Source organism: Cnephaeus nilssonii, assembly GCF_951640355.1.
Source record: "Cnephaeus nilssonii genome assembly, chromosome: 5".
NCBI classification, from domain to species: Eukaryota; Metazoa; Chordata; class Mammalia; order Chiroptera; family Vespertilionidae; genus Cnephaeus; species Cnephaeus nilssonii.
Window position 1 is genome coordinate 23,682,640 of NC_137076.1, and position 20,983 is coordinate 23,703,622.

Sequence of the window (20,983 nt, forward strand, 5' to 3'; positions counted from 1 at the left end):
CACCATGGGATGGTGCAGAGCATGGTGGGCTACCAGCAGGAGGCTTGGTGAGGGGGAAGCCACATGGTAGTGGAATCCAGTTGGTGAGTGAAGGAGGAGAGTGGAAGGTGGGGGACCTGATCAGCCCTCATCAGTGGCCAGAACTAGGGACCCTACCAGTGCACAAATTTCATGCACTGGGCCTATAGTTATAATACAATTTAATTAGTACTTTTACTACTTACATCCTTATCTATCACTAAAAATTACCTGGGTGATTTGCTTAGAGTGAACCTTAGATTCTTAAGTAGGAAATGTCTGGAAACATTTTACATGGAGAGAACCACCTTGGGTCTGACACTAGGTCCTGTGTCAAGAAACTTGTTCACCTGCTCACTGCATCTGGGACATCTTAATCTTCCCATCAACAATCCTTACAAGAAATTATAAATTCCAGCAGCAAAAAAATCACAGCAGAGTTGATCTGAACACTGCCATGTAACAACAAAATTCAATTATAAAGTTGTGATTGGTGATTAAATCTATGAATAAAATCTGTGCCTTAAAATTTTAAAGCATTGGAATACTTCATACAGTCACAGCAGAATACGTATTTTTTTTCAAGTTCACATGGGGATCTTCACCAAGACTGAACATATTTTGGCATATTAAATACACTTTAAACACATTTGAAAGAACAGAAGTCATAAAGTAAGTGCTCACACCAGGCATTAATCTAGATAGCAATAGCAAGAGAGTGGAAAACATTCATGTATGTGAATATTCAACAATGCACTTCTAAACAATACATGGAATCAAAGAAAACATCTCAAGAGAAATAAGAAAAAATGATTTGAATTAAGTGAAATAAAATTATAACTTCTCAAAGATTATGGGAGGCAGCAAATGTAATGCTTAGAGGAAAATTTATGCCATTGGACAAATATACTAGAAAAAGAAAAGACCAAATTATGTAGGCATTTATTTTAGACAACAAAGTTAATTAAATTCAAAACTAGCCACCTAGCTGGTGTCACCCAGTTGGTAGAGTTTTGTCCCATGCACCAAGAGGTTGTCAGTTTGATTCCCTATCAGGTCATATGCCCAGGTTGTGGGCTCAATTCCCCAGTGGTGGCTGAGTAGGAGATAGCCAATCCATGTTTCTCATCAATGTTTCTCTTTCTCTTTCTCTTTCTCTCACTTTTTCTTCCTCTAAAAAGTCAGGGAAACATAATTTTTAAAAAGCAAGCAGAATTAAATAATAAAAATTGGAAATCAATATAATTGTGGGAAATCAAGGGAGAAATTTTAAAAAACTGTTTTTGGACAAGATTAATAAAATTTATAAGCATTTAGTAAGCAGTATAACTAAGAAAAGAGGAGAAAGAAATTACATCATAGGCTTAATGGGTAACTCTATTGTAAGGTCTCTATAGTTAAGGAGTCTCTGGGGACACTCCAGGTGCCTGTTGTATGGCAATCTATCCATAGAGCCTTCGATGGTAGGGGTGCCACAAAAGTACCAGCATAAATGGGCTCTCCCAGCCAGGAATACCTTACCTTCTAAACACCAAAAAAATCTAGACAGTGTTGTGGGTGCTGAGAGGGACTACAGCTATTTATTCATGTTTTGAGAAAGGGAATGACTTATTTACTAAAAATATTTTTTAATGTAACCTAGAGGTCTGGGTTTAATGGGTGAGGCAATGGCACATCCAGTTTGTGTGAGCTCCTCTTTCCAACCTATGTCCTACAGGTCAAACAAATGTCCACAAAGGAGAAGGTCATTAATGTAATGTCACAGCTCCTGGGGCAAGGTGAACACAGCTCAAACCCCACCTACAGAAGCTCTGTGCAGTGGCAGTAATGTTGAGCTTCCTTGAAAGGAACCAGGTAAAGGTGTGTCCTGTCCCTATGGAGGTGCAGGCCAACTGCAGCTGAGACTGTGGACATAGACATTGAACAAAGCAGACTTACCTAAATCTATGGTCACAAAGTATGTGCCAGTTGGGGAGTGGACAGAGTCAGTAATTCCCATAAAGCTGGGGGCTGGGAATAGGAGTTTATTTGGTGGGACCATAGCCTCAAGGTGTTGGTAATCCACTGTGAGGTGTCATTCATTCTTTCCTGGTTTGAGATCAGATCAAATTCAGGTGTTCAAAGGACAAGCACTGGGAATAATCATTTGTTCCTGAAAAGATTCTATAACAGTTTTCTTTCTTTTCTTTTTTTTTTTAATTTCTTCATTGATTAAGGTGTCACATATTTGTCCTCATCCCCCCATTCCCATCCCCCACCCCTCCCCATGGATGCCCCCACCCCCCTGTTGTCCTTAACCATTGGTTAGGCTTGTATGCATGCACACAAGTCCTTTGGTTGATCTCTCCCCCCTACCCCCACCCTCCCTTACCCTCCCTCTGAGGCCCAACAGTCCGATCAATGCCTCCTTGTTTCTGGGTCTGTTCTTGTTCATCAATCTATGTTGTTCATCATTTCCCCTAGATGAGTGAGATCATGTGTTACTAGAAATATACTTATAAGAACCGAATGTGAGACGAGCAATAATAGTTATGCTGACAGGCAAATGAATCAGTCTGTAGTGAGTTTCTTTCTGGACCAACAGTTCTTTTGAGACCCAATTTCAATGTCCACCAGTTCCTTATGTGCACATGTCGGCACTGACCCCTCAGCTCTGGATGGTGGACAAATGGTGGTAATGCAGTCTGACTCCCTCTGGTTTGGTCTCGCCCAGACCCAGGGGCACGGCTTCACCCGGACTCAGGGGCGCGTGGCCTCTCCCCGACCCAGGGGCGTGGCCTCACCCGGACCTGGGATCCAGCTTCACCTGGACCCGTGACCCAGCCTCACCCGGATCCAGGGGCGCATGGTCTCACCCGGACCTGGGATCCAGCTTCACCTGGACCCGTGACCCAGCCTCACCCGGATCCAGGGGCACACAGCCACACCCAGACCCAGGATCCAGCTTCACCCAGACCCAGGGGCGCGTGGCCTCGCCCGGACCCGGGGGCGTGCGGCCTTACCCAGACCCGGGACCCAGCCTCACCCAGATCCAGGGGCGCACGGCCTCACCCGGACCCGGGATTCAGCTACACCCGGACCCAGGGGCGCGTAGCCTCACCCGGACCCAGGGGCACGTGGCCTCTCCCGGACCCAGGGGCATGGCCTCACCCGGACCCGGGACCCAGCCTCACCCGGACCCAGGGGCGCGTGGCCTCACCTGGACCCAGGGGCACGTGGCCTCTCCCGGACCCAGGGGCATGGCCTCACCCGGACCCGGGACCCAGCCTCACCCGGATCCAGGGGCGCACGGCCTCACCCGGACCCAGGTGTGCGCGGCCTCACCCGGTCCCGGGATCCAGCCTCACCCGGACCCAGGGGTGCGTGGCCTCACCCGGACCCAGGGGCACGTGGCCTCTCCCGGACCCAGGGGCACACGGCCTCACCCGGACCCGGGATCCAGCTTCACCCGGACCCAGGGGCGTGCGGCCTCACCTGTACCCGGGGGCGTGCGGCCTCACCCGGACTCAGGATCCAGCTTCACCCGAATCCAGGGGCGCACGGCCTCACCCGGACCCGGGATTCAGCTACACCCAGACCCAGGGGCACGTGGCCTCACCCGGAGGTGAGAGCAGCTACTGTGTAGAGAGCAGCTACTGTGCAGAAAGCAGCTGCTGTGTTGAAAGCAGCTACTCTGTTAAAAGCAGCTACTGTGTTGAAAGCAGCAGTATTGGAGGTAAAATGACACTTCATGAATTATAATTACTGGGTAAATGTAAAATCATGTACTGTAAAATCATCAACTATTGCAAAAAAAAAATATCTGTACCATGGGAACTTAATCTGGGTGCTGATTGGTCTTTTTATATTCAGGTGTGGTTGATGTGAATACTGCCCCCTTGTGATAGTAACAGGTATTTCAAAAAAAACAACACAGATAATGGTAAATCATAGGAAACTTTATGAACTGTATTGACTGAACTATGCCATGTATCATCTTTTGTATTATTAAAGCTATTGTTATATATTATTTTCATTAGCAAACCATCCCATGACAATGGATCTTGTAGAGAAAAACGTTAAGAAAAGAAAATATAGTGAGGATTTTTTACAGTATGGTTTTACCTCAATAATTACAGCAGGAATTGAGAAACCGCAATGTGTTATTTGTTGTAAAGTTCTATCAGCCGAATCTATGGAGCCAAACAAACTAAAACGGCATTTTGATAGCAAGCATCTGAGCTTTGCCGGCAAGGATACCAACTATTTTAGAAGTAAAGCTGATGGACTCAAGAAAGCCAGACTTGACACTGGTGGCAAGTACCACAAACAAAACGTAGCAGCTGTTGAAGCTTCATATTTGGTGGCACTCAGAATCGCCAGAGCTATGAAACCTCACACCATTGTTGAGGATTTACTGTTGCCAGCAGCCAAAGACATTGTTTGAGTTATGATCAGAGACGGATTTGTTACGAAATTGAGTGCAATTTCCTTATCTAACGACACTGTCCACAGAAGAATAGATGACATGTCTGCTGATATTCTTGAACAGGTAATCCAGGAAATTAAATCTGCTCCACTTCCAATATTTAGTATCCAGCTTGATGAATCTACAGACGTTGCAAACTGTTCACAGTTACTGGTTTACGTGAGGTATAATAATGATGGCGACTTTAAAGATGAGTTTCTTTTTTGCAAACCTCTTGAAACCACAACTACTGCACGTGATGTATTTGACACAGTTGGTTCATTTCTGAAAGAGCATAAGATCTCTTGGGAAAAGGTTTGTGGTGTTTGCACAGATGGTGCTCCAGCTATGCTAGGATGTCAATCTGGATTTCAAGGTTTGGTACTGAATGAGTCACCAAAAGTCATCGGAACTCACTGTATGATTCATCAGCAAATATTAGCAATGAAGACGCTACCACAAGAGCTACAAGAAGTAATGAAAAGTGTCATAAGTTCTGTCAATTTTGTAAAGGCGAGCACTTTAAACAGTCAACTGTTTTCGCAACTGTGCAATGAGTTGGATGTGCTGAACAATGCTCTGCTATTTCACACTGAAGTGAGATGGTTGTCAAGAGGAAAAATTTTAAAACGTGTTTTTGAGCTTCATGATGAACTAAAAACGTTTTTTTAATCAGAAAGCAAGACCGCAGTTCGAAGCACTTTTCAGCGATAAAAGTGAACTGCAGAAAATAGCTTACTTGGTTGCCATCTTTGCCATCTTGAATGAGTTAAATTTATCACTGCAAGGAACAAATGCAACATGCCTCGATTTGTCTGAAAAGATCTGATCATTGCAAATGAAACTTCAGCTTTGGCAAAAAAAAACAAAAACATCCTGCATATCAGATATTTACATTATGATTCATAACAGTAGCAAAATTACAGTTATGAAGTAGCAACGAAAATAATTTTATGGTTGGGGGTCACCACAACATGAGGAACTGTATTAAAGGATCACGGCATTAGGAAGGTTGAGAACCACTGATCTAGATAGAAAAATATCCTAAGGTGAGTATAGATAAAAAAGTACTAATATAGTCAAAGGATTTTCTACAATATTTACAGGATAGGGCTTATTTTCAGTGTGCATTCTTTCATTCATTATGATTTCTCTCCACTATGAGTATTTAGGTGAATTTCAAGAAAACTGGGATGAATAAATGCTTTACCACAATGCTTACATTCATAAGGTTTTTCACCAGTATGAATACTGTCATGAAGTTGGAGGTGATATAAATTATGGAACGTTTTACCATATTCCTTACATTCATAAGGGTTCTTTCCATCATGACCTCTTTTATGTTTAACAAGAGAGCTGAGACAACTGAAGGCTTTACCACATTGCTCACATTCATAGCGTTTTTCCTTATTATGAGTTCTTTCATGACATTGGAGGGAAGTTGGATAAGAGAAAGCTTTACCACAATGGTTACATTTATAGGGTTTTTCCCCAGTATGCATTCTTTCATGAATTCTAAGGAAAGAGGGATAAAGGAAAGTTTTACCACATTCCTTACACTCATGAGGCTTCTTTCCATCATGATTTCTTTCATGTGTTACAAGAGAACTTGGATGACTGAAAAATTTCCCACATTGCTTACATTCATAGGATTTCTCCCCAGTATGTGTTCTTTCATGGTTTCGAAGATATTTGGAATATTTGAAAGCTTTCCCACATTGCTTACATTCATAGGGTTTCTCCATTTTTTCATGATTTCTAAGATTTTTGGAACATCTGAAAGCTTTCCCACATTGTTCACTTTCATAGGGTTTTTCCTTATTATGAGTCTTTTTATGACTTCGAAGGGAAGATGGATACAAGAAAGCTTTACCACAATGCTTACATTCATAACGTTTTTCCCCAGTATGAATACTTTCATGAAATCGGAGGAAATATCGATCATAAAATGTTTTACCACATTCCTTACATTCATGAGGCTTCTTTCCATCATGAGTTCTTTTATGTTTTCCAAGAGAGCTGGGAGAAATGAAGGCTTTCCCACATTCCATACATTGATAGGGTTTTTCCCCAGTGTGCATTCTTTCATGATATTGAAGGGAAGTTGAATAAGAGAAATCTTTACCACAAACCTTACATTTATAGGGTTTTTCTCCAGTATGAGTTCTTTCATGATCTTGGAGAGAAGACTGATAATAGAAACCTTTACCACAATGCTTACATTCATAGCGATTTACCCGAGTATGAGTTCTTTCATGACGTTGGAGGGCAGACAGAAAATAGAAAGCTTTGCCACAATATTTACATTCATAGGGTTGTTCCCCAGTATGAGTTCTTTCATGATTTCTAAGGGAAAAGAGATGATGGAATGTTTTACCACATTCCTTACATTCATGAGGCTTCTTTCCGTAATGAATTCTTTTATGATATCCAAGAGAGCTGTACAAACTGAAGATTTTCCCACATTGCTTACATTTATAGGGTTTCTCCTCAGTATGCATTCTTTCATGATTTCGAAGAGAAGAGGAAAATATGAAAGCTTTCCCACATTGCTTACATTCATAGGGCTTTTCTCCACATTGTGTCCGTTGATGCTCTCTATAAGACTTTGGACAACTGAAGGCTTTTCCACATTGCTTACAACCATAGGGTTTTTCCCCGGTATGAGTTCTTTTATGATTTTGGAGGGAAGTTGAATAAGAGAAAACTTTACCACAAAGCTTACATTCATAGGGTTTTCCCCCAGTATGCATTCTTTGATGAATTATAAGGGCATAGCGACAACGGAATGTTTTGCCACATTCCTTACATTCATGAGGCTTCTTTCCAGCATGACCTCTTTTATGTTTTCCAAGAGAGCTGAGCCAACTGAAGATGTTCCCACATTCATAAGGTTTCTCACCAGTGGGTGCTCTTTCATGATTTCTAAGAGAAGTGGAACTGAAAGCTTTTCCAGATTTCTGACATTGATAGGGATTTTCTGCAGTGTGTGTTCTTTCATTTTCTCCAGAGAACTTGGGAGAACTGAAAGCTTTGCCACGTTGTTTACTTTGATATGGTTTCTCTCCTCTATGAGTGTTTTTGTGAAGTTTAAAGTAAATGAGACATCTAAAGCCTTTCCCACATTGCTCACACTCATATGGTTTTCCAGCAATATGTGTTCTTACATGATTTCTAAGGGAAGTTGAATAGTGGATAGCTTTCCCACTGGGGCTGCCTTCATGGCTTCGAATATGTTGATGATGCTTAAAAGTTTTCTCAGTTTCCTTACATTTATAAGGGTTTTCTTCATATTCCTGACACAGGAACAGTTTGAGTTCAATGTGAGAGCACAGGTGGTTATTCAAGGACAAATAACGCATGAAGATTTGCCTACACAACGTGGATTTAGGTTGTCTCATTTCAGTAGGAGTTTCCTTCTTTTCATTAAAATTTGGAATCTGGTTGAAGTTTTCTCTCCATTGACCATCATCCTTCTTTGTAGAGAGTCTCGCTATCATATGACTGCTATAAAAACCAGAAGCATATTATTAATACTCTGTTAATGATTTAATATTTATTAATAGCATGACAATGACATTTTTACCATTTTCAGACAAAGGGTGGGGTTTCTGAACATTCCAATTTTTGAAAGTGCATATCCTAAAACCTCTGAAATAGGCTGGATCATAGATATTATGAAAACACTTCTATTCATGAATGGTATTGCTGTATATTGTTTCCAAGTGCAATTATTTTTTATACACTAAACATCTAGGCCATATTTCAGATGAAACATTTGGATGAGATAATTCTAAGAACCAATACTGGGCTGATACAATTGGATTACCTGTTTTTAAGATTCTTTTGTGGACCAGGCCCATATGGCTCAGTGGTTCAGAATAGAGCAATGAACCATGGGCTTGCCAGTTCAATTCCCTGAAAGGGAACATGGCCAGACAGCAGAGTTATTAAACCCAGGACGGTGCATGCAGGAGGCAGTCAATTGATTTTTATATCACTCCTTCTCACCTCCACTCTAAAATCAATAAAAACATATTTTTGCACCACCAGAGAGGATCACTGACCACTGAGCCAGGTGGTCATGGTTCAATTTCTGGCCAGGGCACATGCCCTGGTTCTTGATTCCGAATATGGGGCATGCAGGAGGCAGCCATCAATAATTCTCTCTCATCATCGATGTTTCTTTCTCTTTCTCCCTCTTCTTACCTCTTTGAAATAAATTTTAAAAAATTAAGCATACAAATAAAATATATAAAAATATATTTTAAAACAACACAAAGATGCTCTTAATGCTTTGTCATGTCAATGCGACTCACCTAAGATTCATCCCATGATTTTCATACTGATCTTCACTGTCGTGGCCTTCACATTTTTCTTCTAAAATACATGCTAAAAAAGCATTATAAATTATTAAATAATTTTTAAAATGGTTAGGTTTTAGTTACACAATGAGCTGTGATCATTCCTAATTTAATTTCCAATGTATTCCCTTTCCATATTTCAGTTCTTGAAACAGAATTGATGAGCAAGCAACACTAGTTTTCTAATTGACTAAATAAGTAACAAGTTGTTGCGGGCCAGAATCGGTTGACCGTCAACCTATGAAACAGGAGGTCACAGGTCAATTCCAAGTAGGACCAGTTTGCAGGTTAGATCCCCAGTGTGTGGCTTGCAGGAGGTAGCCAATCAGTGGTTCTCTCTCATCGAGTTTTCTCTCGTTCTCTCCCTCTCCTTTCTCTCTAAAATCAATAAAAATATATTTTAAAACAAGAATTTATGATACCTACCTACTGATGCCAGGTTCCAGAAGGTTTCCAGCATCACATCTGTGTAGAGTTTCTTCCAGGTGGGATCTAGGAAAGCCCACTCCTCCATGGTGAACTCCACATTAACATCCTCAAAGGTCACTGAGTCCTAAAACATCCCACATATACATATAGGAGAATGGGTGAGACAAACAACAATAGGAACCTATACATAACTCATAGGAAGTTCACATAGAACACGTGGTCTCCAACATTCAGTCTATGACTTGATTGTAAGACTACTATTAATTTGCCACATTCACATCCTCAAGAACACATGGAATATACTGATATGATTTTACTGTGATCACTTCAAGTCTTCATTGCTCTCTAAATGTCAGGGTAAAGAACACCTTGAACAACTTCTATATTAATACATTAAAATACTTCTATTTTAAGCCTATCAATTCCTTGTGCCAAAACTCATCTCCATTATAACCACCATTTGATGCAACCATCCATGAAACATACTGTCATGTGTGCATAAAGTTTTAATGACTATGAATACAATAAAGGCCTGGTATCTTTCTCTTCTAGCCTCATCACCAAACAGGAGAGGCCAGACGGTGTGTGGAAATTCAAATTAGAACAAAATGTAATTGACCATATTGTCCTGAAGTACTCCAGGTTATCAGAAGTTGTCAGATACACCTGAGTGAATGAAAATATTCTCATGGAGGAGTATGGATGATTATTTGTTTTTATAATATTTATTAGTAAGTAAGTTTGACCTTCTTTTGCCTTTCTCATTTCATGGAGATAGGCCATTAGTTACAGTTAGAACTCAGGCATGAGCAATACAGGGCAACTTAGCCCTCCATAAAAGTCCTCTACTCATGAGCCTGAGGGGTTACTTCATACTGGTTTTTAGGACACATGGACACATATATTGAAATTGTAAGATCACACTCAAAAGAAGTCTTTCCGGCTGAATTGTGACACTCTAACTGGGGCCTGGACCTTGAGGAACAATTTAAGACTTGGCATGTACAAGGACCTTTATTGAATTCTGCAATATTTTCATGTTGGAATTAGTTTCACCTGAAACTAATATAAAATAAAATTAATTGTAAACTGCAATTGGAATGTAAACTATAAATATAAGTATATATGGTGTTTATGGAGAGGAAAAATGAATATAATTAAAATGTCCATAGTACCCAAAGCACTCTATAGCTTCAATGCAATTCCTATCAAGATACCCATGATGAAACTCACCTAACTAGAACAAATGTTCAAAAATTTTACATAGACCTCAAAACACCCTGAATAGCAACAGCAATTTGATATTTCTGAGAACAAAGAACAAATATGGATGAATCACACTACCTAATATCCAACTGTACTACACGGCCATAGTAATCAAAACAGCATGGTCCTGGCCTAAAAACAGCATATAAATCAGTGGAACGAACGGAACAGAGAGCCTAGATATAAACCCATGCCTTTATGGTCACAGAATATTTGACAAAGGAGGCAAGAACACACAATGAAGTAAAGGTAGTATCCTGTATAATAAAAGGCTAATATGGAAATTGTCCCCAAGAGTTTGACTGACCGGAACAAGAAGGTAGGAATTTTTTTTTAAAATATATTTCATTGACTTTTTACAGAGAGGAAGGGAGAGGGATAGAAAGCCAGAAACATCGACCAGCTGCCTCCTGCACACCCCCCACCGGGGATGTGCTCGCAACCAAGGTACATGCCCTTGACCAGAATCGAACCTGGGACCTTTCAGTCCGCAGGCAGACGCTCTTATCTACTGAGCCAAACCGGTTTCGGCAAGAAGGTAGGAATTTAAAGTGAAATCAGTTCCAGGGAAAACAAGTGCCTTTGTCATCTTTAATTACATGGGATCTTGTTCGAACTGCACTATGCCCACTTCATATTGAGGATCAAAAGCCTACAGAACACCAGGAGGATTTTCCCCGCCCCCTCCTCCTGAAGTAGAGCCTGTAAAGCCGGTAATACCGAAGGCCCCTGATCCTCCGCCTCCAGTGTGGGAAGGCTCATCAACTAAATCCTCAGTTATGGGATCATGTGTCAGGCAAGCTATGTTAGAAGGAGAGCTTTTGGCTTGCACATTTATGCAAGATGCAAGGTAATTTGATACATGAACCACTCTCCTTTAATACCTTTAAAGAAATAAGGGGAAGTACAAAAGAAAATGGGGCTAGCAGTCCATTTACAAAAGGACTCCTTGCCCTAACCCATTTGGCTCAGTAGATAGAGCATCGGCCTACAGAATCAAGGGTCCCGGGTTCGATTCTGGTCAAGGGCATGTACCTTGGTTGTGGGCACATACCCAGTGGGGAGTGTGCAGGAGGCAGCTGATTGATGTTTCTCTCTCATCAATGTTTCTAACTATCAGTCTCCCTTCCTCTGTGTAAAAAATCAATAAAATATATATATTTTTAAAAAAGGACTCCTTCATACCTTGTCTGAAAATTACCATAAGATGCCTTGGGACTGGCAGATTTTGGCCCAAAGAACTCTGGACTCCAGTCAATATTTAATTTTGAGAGCAGAATATGATGAGATCTTTGAACAGTGTTTGTGGTATTTACTGGCGACCTCACCTGAGAGCCATCTGGGCTGCATTCTGGCTGTAAGTCCCGGGCACTGTAACACATCGGAAAGATCCATGAAAAGGACTCTGATTCGTTAAGTCTTGTCTGTGGGTTATACGCACCTGTAAAAAATGTCCATAGAGTGTCTCTGTTGATTGTTGTTTTTTGTCTTTGTTTTTTGGTTTAATTGTTTAAGGATGGGGCATATTTCACTTTGCTAGGGGCCCCAGCTACCTGTGGTAGGCTGAACACGTGGCAGGAACTTCCCAGCAGCTGCCAAGAATTCTTATCTTGGGGACCCTTCCTGCTCTCCCTCACAAGTCATCAGCCATCATCTAGTGACAGTCATTATCTAGTGAAAGTTCTTATCTGTGTGTAATGTAACTTGGTTACTGATGTTCTTTGCTTGCTTTCTTATCTTTGGGGGACTTTACTTTGCTGTTTTATGAACATAGGGAATCCTCTGTCTGCTGTTTGGGCTTTGTACCACTCAGAAGCCATTTGCTGTGATGGGTCAGTGTGAGATAAGATTTTAAGGCTAATGTTCCAGTCCACTCTTTTATGAGTACCCATTTATTTACTGTAGGGTTTATTCTGTTTCTGTTTTTAACATCTCTTCTTCTTCTTTTTTTTTTTTTTAATACCTTTTTATTTATTTCGGAGAGGAACGGAGAGGAAGACACAGATAGAAGCATGAATGATAAGAGGGAATCATTGATTGGCTGCCTCCTGCACGTTGGACTGAGCCCACAACCCAGGCATATGCCCTTGAGGCTCTATCCACCGAGCAAACTGGCTAGAACAATATCTCTTCTTATAGGTAAGATTTCATGTTGTTAGACTACTTAAAAAGAAAAAAATATGGGAAATAATGATTTAAACTCCTTAAGTCATTATCCTAGGAGGATTAGATCTGTAGAAGTGCCTTCCAAAAGGCTGCAGAAGTAGCAGTGAGGTGCCACTCCCATTTTTGCAAAAAGAAAAAACAAAGAAACATTCAAGCCACTAAAAGCCAGGGAGTTATACCTGTTACAAAATTTGCCAAGAAAATGCCTTGGGTAATAATAATTGACTTTAAAGTCTGAAAAGTAGTTAATGCAAAATAAATATAACTAAAATGAAGGGTATATGATAAAGCTTTATCAGGGGTAATTATATATGCCTAAACAGTTTTCCAAAGTCTTTGGTAACTTAAAACTTTGGAGTTTGCTGGATTAAATAGTAAAAATTATTAAATATCTAGGCATTTTGAAATAACAGGATACTGAAATATAATCTGAATTTGCCTCATATGGAGAATCTACAGGCTGGATTTAAATCTGTTAATGAATAAGTCTTGTATTTTATTTGAAGTAGCTCTTAAAATGTGAATGTATTACTCATCTGAGAAATGTTAATTACTTACATGCTACCTAAAAATTAAGATTTTTAAGGGTTAAGAATTCTAACTAATTGGAAAGAAAGTATGGCTTTGGTGTAATGGAAGGCATGAGGCATGGAGACTCATTTTGAAGGAAAAAGAAAGTGGAATCTAAAGTGTTCTGGGCTGCAAACATTGCACAGCTCCTCCATTGCCTGGAGGCAGGATGCCTTAAGACAGAGGGAGGTGGAGTAGGTCACCAAACAATGAGTCGGTTGGAGTTTGGAGGGAGGTGGTGGTTCACCCTCCGGCCAAGCATGTTCATTCGTTGCACCTGTGCCCTGAGTTTCTTGGAAATGGCTGAAATAGCTTTTGCAACCTTTGGGTTGTCATTGTAACTGTCCTAACTCCCTCGTGTGGTTTCCGAGTATAAATTTGCTCTAACACCTGTGGTCTGGACTGCAGTTCAGCCTTTGCCGCGGTGAAGTGCTGCAACTGTAGTCGCTGGCCAGCTTAATAAAGGCTCATAAATTTTGATCTCTGTCTCTGGTGGTCATGTCTTGCGGGTCGCCCCATAACAAAAGCTGGTTATTTTGAGTTATAAGGTGTCTGAAAAAAGATTTGTGAAAGTGGTAGAAAGTTTGTGGAAGTTGTGGGATTTTGTGATGAGAAATGTTGAAAGGAAATTGTATAAATGACACAGGACAGTAAGCCAGGACCAGGGGAATAGGGAAACTGAGATGGTAAAACAGCAATTTGGAGCCATCTAGTAAATTCCATCTTCCCTAAACCAAGGATACTTAAGAGGAAATGATTTGCATTTTGCCTCCCTAACCAGAGGGTATAACCAGAAGGTAAATACCTTATATTAATGTACTCAGGGAGACAAACAGCAGAAATCCTATTAGTGTCCTTTGCTGACCACACCCAAGGACAAATTGCCGGGAACCAATTCCAGCATGTAATAATTACAAGAGTTCCATCAAAAGGCTGATGGGACTTGGTCGGCTCAATATGTAGTTTACCTGTTGGAAACGGCTAAATGGCACTTCCCCCAAACCTGAATAGGACTGTTAACTGCCAGACAGCTCAGGGCATTTTATTGCCTCCTGTTGGCCAAACACCTGAACAGCTGTAGGCTATTCCCCAAACTGACAATGCTTCTGTACCCTTTAAAGTGTATATCTCCACCTTGCCTTAGGACAAATTGTGTTATAATAAAAGCACGGGGTCCTAGACAAGGAAGGAGTCTTCAGTTCCTTTCAGCTAAAGATCCTCTGACCCCCAATGCCTTTCAAATTATCTTTCGTCTTTGGACTCCTTAATCATCTATGCGCAGCCCCTTTCTCCAGAATGCTAAACCCATTGTAAGGCTGGGAAAAGAACCTCGACATTATGACACCAAAACAGGGATGCCAATATTTATGGCGCCCGACCTGGGGCTGAACTTCAACCCTGGAAACACTAATGGAATGCTTCTGGAGAAAGAAGGATTTGCCTGAGTGGATGGTAAAGTTAACTATGCGTAGAGCCACGGATCTGTAAGTGTGTGAGTAATACTTTGTGTTTCAGTCAGATTATACTGGGGAAAAATTTGGTAAAAAGGCAAAATTATAAAGAAATTGGAATATCAAAAGGTACTTTTTAAAATCAGGCTGAAAAGAGTGCCATGGTCATCTTTAATGTGGTTTCTTGTTCAAATCATGAAAAACCTAATTTGTTTTGAGGATCGAAAATCTGTAATTTCTAAAAAGCCACCAGATCCTCTGCCCCTAGAGAGGAGAGACTGGGCAGCTAGAGAGATTAAAGCCGTCAGTTCTCTCCGCAGGAGATTACTCAATATTTTGTTTAAAAATTATAGAAGAACTTGCAGGAAAATGCAAAATTTGGCTAAGGTCACCTTGGGTGCTAGTAATTACTTTGGAAAGCAAAAAAATAAAAAATTTAAAATCTGTCTTTGTCTATTAAGCATGAAAAGAAACACAGCCAGGTATGATACTGAAACTTCCCCCAAAGTAAGCAGGATGTGGGGGAAGGGAGACATGTGGCAAGCCAATATGGACGCCCACTCTCCCAGTATGCTGATTTCAAATCTCCTTTTCATCATGAAAACTTTTACAAAATTTAGAAATGTGTTTGGGATTTCTGTGCTTGTGGGGAGAGAAGCTGGCTTGAAACAAATGTGCACATGGTCCGAAAGTTAAGTAGCAAACTTGCAGGTATTCAAATGCAAATTAGCACATTCCTTAAAGATGGCTACTGGAACAAAGGGTGTAGCCAGTCTTTACCTGGGTCAAATTCGCCATCTTTCTTTTTGCAGGAAAAAAACCAGTTCTGGATTTTTTTCATTTCTGTAGCTTTTGTTAAGAGATTCCAGCTAAAAACAATCTAAATGTCTGAAATCGGACCATAAATTACTTTATAAGTTAGCTTTTTAAAATATAATCAAGGTTTCATATAATTTCAGCTAAATGAATAGCCAATATTTTTATAAACAATTAAATTCTAATAAAGCCACCAGAAACAGCTAGTAAGATTTCTGTTTGTCTGCAATATAATTTTGACTGTATATCTTTTAGGGCTTTTGGTTTGCTCTTCCCTAGTTTATTTGAGAATAAACAAACCATCTTTTCTGTCAAAGAACAGTTTAGACAGCCGCCATTTTGGACTGCCTGACTTGGCAGCCGCTATGTTGGCCACATGGCTTGCCGTTCCCCTGGGGGTCGCCATCTTGAAACAACAAAGGCCAACCCCTCCCTTTGAATAAGCCAATGTCTTTTTAAGCAATTTTATTAAGTCTTCTAAGAAAGTTACTGAGACCTCCCATGATCCCTCTGTATATGCAAATTAGCCAAAGGGGATACTCTTTAAAAATATAATTCTAAATTTAATAAAAAGAAGAAATTTGAAAATTTTGAAATCTCTTCCACTAATATTTACAGTGTAAACTAAGATTGTTGTTGAAGTATTAAATCTGACAGTAAAATAGTAGTCAACCTTAATGTAAAGATACTTGTAATATACCTAGCTATTCAGCTGTACAAGCCAGGATTAAGCAGCAGCCCTGTAGGTTGCTTGGTGTAAAGCAGGGGTCCTCAAACTTTTTAAACAGAGGCCCAGTTCACTGTCCCTCAGACCGTTGGAGGGCCAGACTATAGTTTAAAAAAAACTATGAACAAATTCCTACGCACTCTGCACATATCTTATTTTGAAGTAAAAAAAAAAAAAAAACAGCAAAAACACCCGCATGTGGCCCGCGGGCCATAGTTTGAGGACGCCTGGTGTAAAGAAAGACAAAGACTTTGAAATGAAATCCTCTGTAGCCTGAAAATTATTCTGGAAGGAAATAAAGAGAGCTTTTCTTCAAACATCTTAAGAATTGTAATTAAAAGTCAATAAATTTGGCCTCATAAACTGAAGTAATTTATGTTTTTGCCTCCCTGAATGTAGCTAATGTAAAGTTACTCAAAGACTAATTGCAATTAATGTCATTATTGTCCATAATCTAGGACAAGTAAAGTTAAAGTAAAATTAATTAAAAAATAAACTTTATTTCAAATTAATTTAAATTGGCTAATTAAAATAAGTGAATATTCATAAAAACTTAATTGTACTGGCCAAAAACTGTTCCTGAAGTATTAACTAAAATTTTTATTGATGGTTCATCTCATAGTAAAATTGCTTACCATGCAATGAATCCAAAGCAGTCATATTTCTGTGCAAAAAATTAAAATTAAAAGTTATCAAGACTGCATTGCAAAATTTCTAAAAGCCTCCTAATATTTAAATTAAAAAAAGGAGAAATAGTAGAATCATATCCTGTAAGGAAAAATATCTTGTAAGTAAATTACATCAAAAAAATTTTTACTTTAAAAATTAATTTTCACTTATAATGCTGAAAACAAGACACCCATGAACAGACATGGTGTCAAAATAAGCCAAAGGAAAATGGTTTGGGCACAATGAAAAGAAAGGATCCCAAGTCTAATTTATAGAAAAGATTCCTTTACTAACCTTTGGTCGAGAATATGTTTATATATTTTCAGAAAACGTCAAGCCCCTGTGAATTCCTGCAACAACGGATCCCAGAGAGTAACTGACAGGACTGCTCCAGCCACAGAATAAGCAGTGGCCCCTAAGAACAGAGGAGAAACAGTCCAGAAATGAAGATGGTGAAGACACCTTGCCATGCTAGCAGTCAGCAGCTGTGCGTCGCTGCAGGTTGCCCAGGACCAAACCAGAGAGGGTCGGACCTTCATTGCCATCGTTTGTCCACCATCCAGAACTGATATATCATTGCTGACACATACACATAAGGAACTGAGCTCAGGAGGCACAGAGAACACCCAGCAAGAAGAACCCAAACAGACCCAGACCCAGACACATCATAATTAAAATGCCAAAAACTAAAGACAAAGAGAGAATCTTAAAGGCAGCAAGAGAAAAGCAAACTGTTACCAACAAAGGAGTTCCCATAAAGCTGACACAGATTTCTCATCAGAAACTTACAGGCCAGAAGAGAATGGCATGAAGTACTCAAGGTAATGGAAAGCAAGGATCCGAAACCAAGATTACTATATCCAGCAAGGCTATCATTCAAAATCAATGGTCAAATAAAGAGCTTCCCAGACAAATAAAGGCTAAAGGTGTGCATCACCACCAAGCCAGCATTACAAGAAATGCTAAAGGGGGCAAAGGACCTAAATAGACACTTTTACATAATGAACATACAAAAGGCCAAGAGACATATGAAAACATACTCAAAGTCACTAATCATCTGAAAGATGACAAACAAAACGACAATGAGGTAACATCTCACACCTGTCAGAATAGATATCATCAACAAATCAACAAATGACAAGTGCTGGTGAGGATATGTAGAAAAAGGTACCGTAGTGCACTGCTGGTGGGAATGCAGACTGGTGCAACCACTGTGGAAAAGAGTTTGGAGTTTCCTCAAAAAATTAAAAATGGAACTCCTGTTTGACCCAGTGATCACACTTCTAGGAATATATCCCAAGAAATCAGAAACACTAATTAAAAAGAATATATGCACCTCTATGTTCATAGCAGCACAATTTACAATCGCTAAGAATTGGAAACAGCCTAATTGTCCATCAGCAATTGAGTGGATTAAAACAAACCAATCTGTGGTACATCTATACATTGGAATACTATGCTGCTGTAAAAAAATAAGCATTCTTACCATTCACATCAGCATGGATGGACCTGGAGAGCATGATGCTAAGCGAAAGAAGCCAGTTTGAGAAAGATAAATATCACATGATCTCACTCATTTGTGGATAATAATGACAACATAAACTGATCAATAAAAATAGACCCGCCCTGGCTGGTTTGGCTCAGCCGATAGAGCGTCGGCCTGCAGACTGAAAGGTCTCAGGTTCGATTCCGGCCAACGGCACATGCCCGGGTTGTGGCTTAGGTCCCCAGTAGGGGGCGTACAGGAGGCAGCCTATCAATGATTCTCTTTCATCATTAATGTTTCTATATCTCTCTCTCCCTCTCCATTCCTCTCTGAAATAAATAAAAATATATTTTTTAAATAAATAAATAAAAATAGACCCATAGACATAGAAGCATCAAACAGACTGTGAAACCTCAGAGGAAAGGAAGGGGAGGAGTGCAGGATAAAAGATCAACCAAAGGACTTGTATGCATGCATAGAAGCATAACCAATGGACACAGACAGAGGGGGATGAGGGCATGTTCTGAGGGTGGAAGTAGATAGGGAGAGGTCAATGGGGGGAAATGGATATATATGTAATACTGTAAACAATAAAGAATTTAAATTTTTTTAAAAAGAAGAAATGCTAAAGGGACTGCTGTAATGAGAACAAGAACCAGAGAAAAACCTAGGAATACAGAATTAAAATGGCAATAAATAAGTACCTAGCAATAATAATCCTAATGTAAATTGATTAAATGCCCCAATCAAAGGGCATAGATTAGCTTAAGGGATACAAAGCATGACCCAATTATATGCTGTCTACAAGAGACCCACCTCAGAACAAAAGACACACACAAGATGAAAGTGCAAGGATGGAATAAATTTTTCCGTGCCAATGGAAAAGAAAAAAAAGCTGGAGTAGCAATACTCATAGCCAACAAAATACACTTTAAAATGAAGGCCATCACAACAGAAACAAAGGGCTCGATCTAACAAGGGGATATAACCCTGGTCAACGTGTAAGCACCCAATATAGTAACACCTAAGTACCAGTACATAACTTCTAAAGAACTTTAACAGAAAGATCGACAACACTACAGTCATAGTACAAGACTTCAACACCCCACTGACTTCACTGGATGGATCTTCCAGACAAAAAATTAACAAGGAGACAGTGACTTTAAAGGACACACTGGATCAGATAGATTTAATTGACAATTATATAACATTTCATCCCAAAGAGCAAAATATACATTCTTCTCAAGTGCACACAGATCATTCACAAAGAAAGGCCACATTAGGACACAAAACATGTCTCAAGAACATCAAGAAGATTGAAATCATATCAAGCATCTTCCCGATCACAGTGGAATGAAATTAGTCAGAAACAACATTTGACACTGTCCTGCACTAAAATTTGAGAGGCGTAGAGGATCTACCTAGCATATACTCCCAAACCCAAACAGATAGCCAAAATGAGGAGACAACCAAAGTGAAAGAATAAGAGAATTCTCCAGAACTACAGTAAAAACACCCCAAAACATTCAAACACATGGAGGCTAAAGAGCCTAATATTAAACATTGAACGGGTTACCAACAAGATCAAGAAAGAAATCAAAAATTTCCTGGAAACAAATGAAAATGAACACACAACAACCCAAAATCTGTGGGACACAGCAAAAGCCGTCCTGAGAGGGAAGTTCATAGCACTACAGGCATACCTCAAAAAACAAGAAAAATCAACAATATATTATTTAACCCTACAACTTAAAGAACTAGAAAGAGTACAATAAGAAAAGTCCAGAGTAAGTAGAAGGAAGGAAACAATACAGATTACAGCAGAAACAAATTACATAGAGACAAAACAAAAACAATACCAAAAAAATCGAATGAAACCAAGAGCTTGTTCTTTGATAGGATAAACAAAATTGATAAACTGTTAGCCAGACTTATCAAGAAACAAAGAGAGGAGAACCAAGATGGTGGCATAGGTAAACACCTATACTTGCCTCTCACAACCACATCAAAATTACAACTAAAAGGCAGAACAACTACCATCCTGAACTGCGGGAAAGCTGGCTGAGTGGAAGTTCCACAACTAGGGAGGTGAAGAAAGCGCATTGAGACTGGTAAGAGGTGCGGAGGCACAGAAAGTGCTGGCACCTGGATGTGCTACTCTTTTAATCGGGAGGGAGATACAAGCTCCCACTTGCTCTGAACTCCAGTTCTGGGCAAGACTCTGGGGGACCCAGACACATACGGGGAGAAAATGGACTGTCTGGCAACAGGACAGAAATGCAAGGGCGGCTTTCTATCAGAGGTGCTTGCAGCGATCATTGTTCCTGCGTGGGGGCACAGGACGCACAGACCCGGGGACCTCTCCAGTGCAGGGCTGACTGGCAGCCATTGTGGTTTGCTCCACCCTGGTGATTCCCAGATACCCTGCCCCACCCAATTTACAACCCTACCCAAGCTGTGTGCCTTGGCTTCTGCATATGAATGGCCTGTCCTTTCTCTGCCTAAAACCTGTCAAACTCCAGCTGGGTCAGAGAGCCCCAGAGCTTCCAAAAGAAGGCCCAAGGCCTGGCAGCA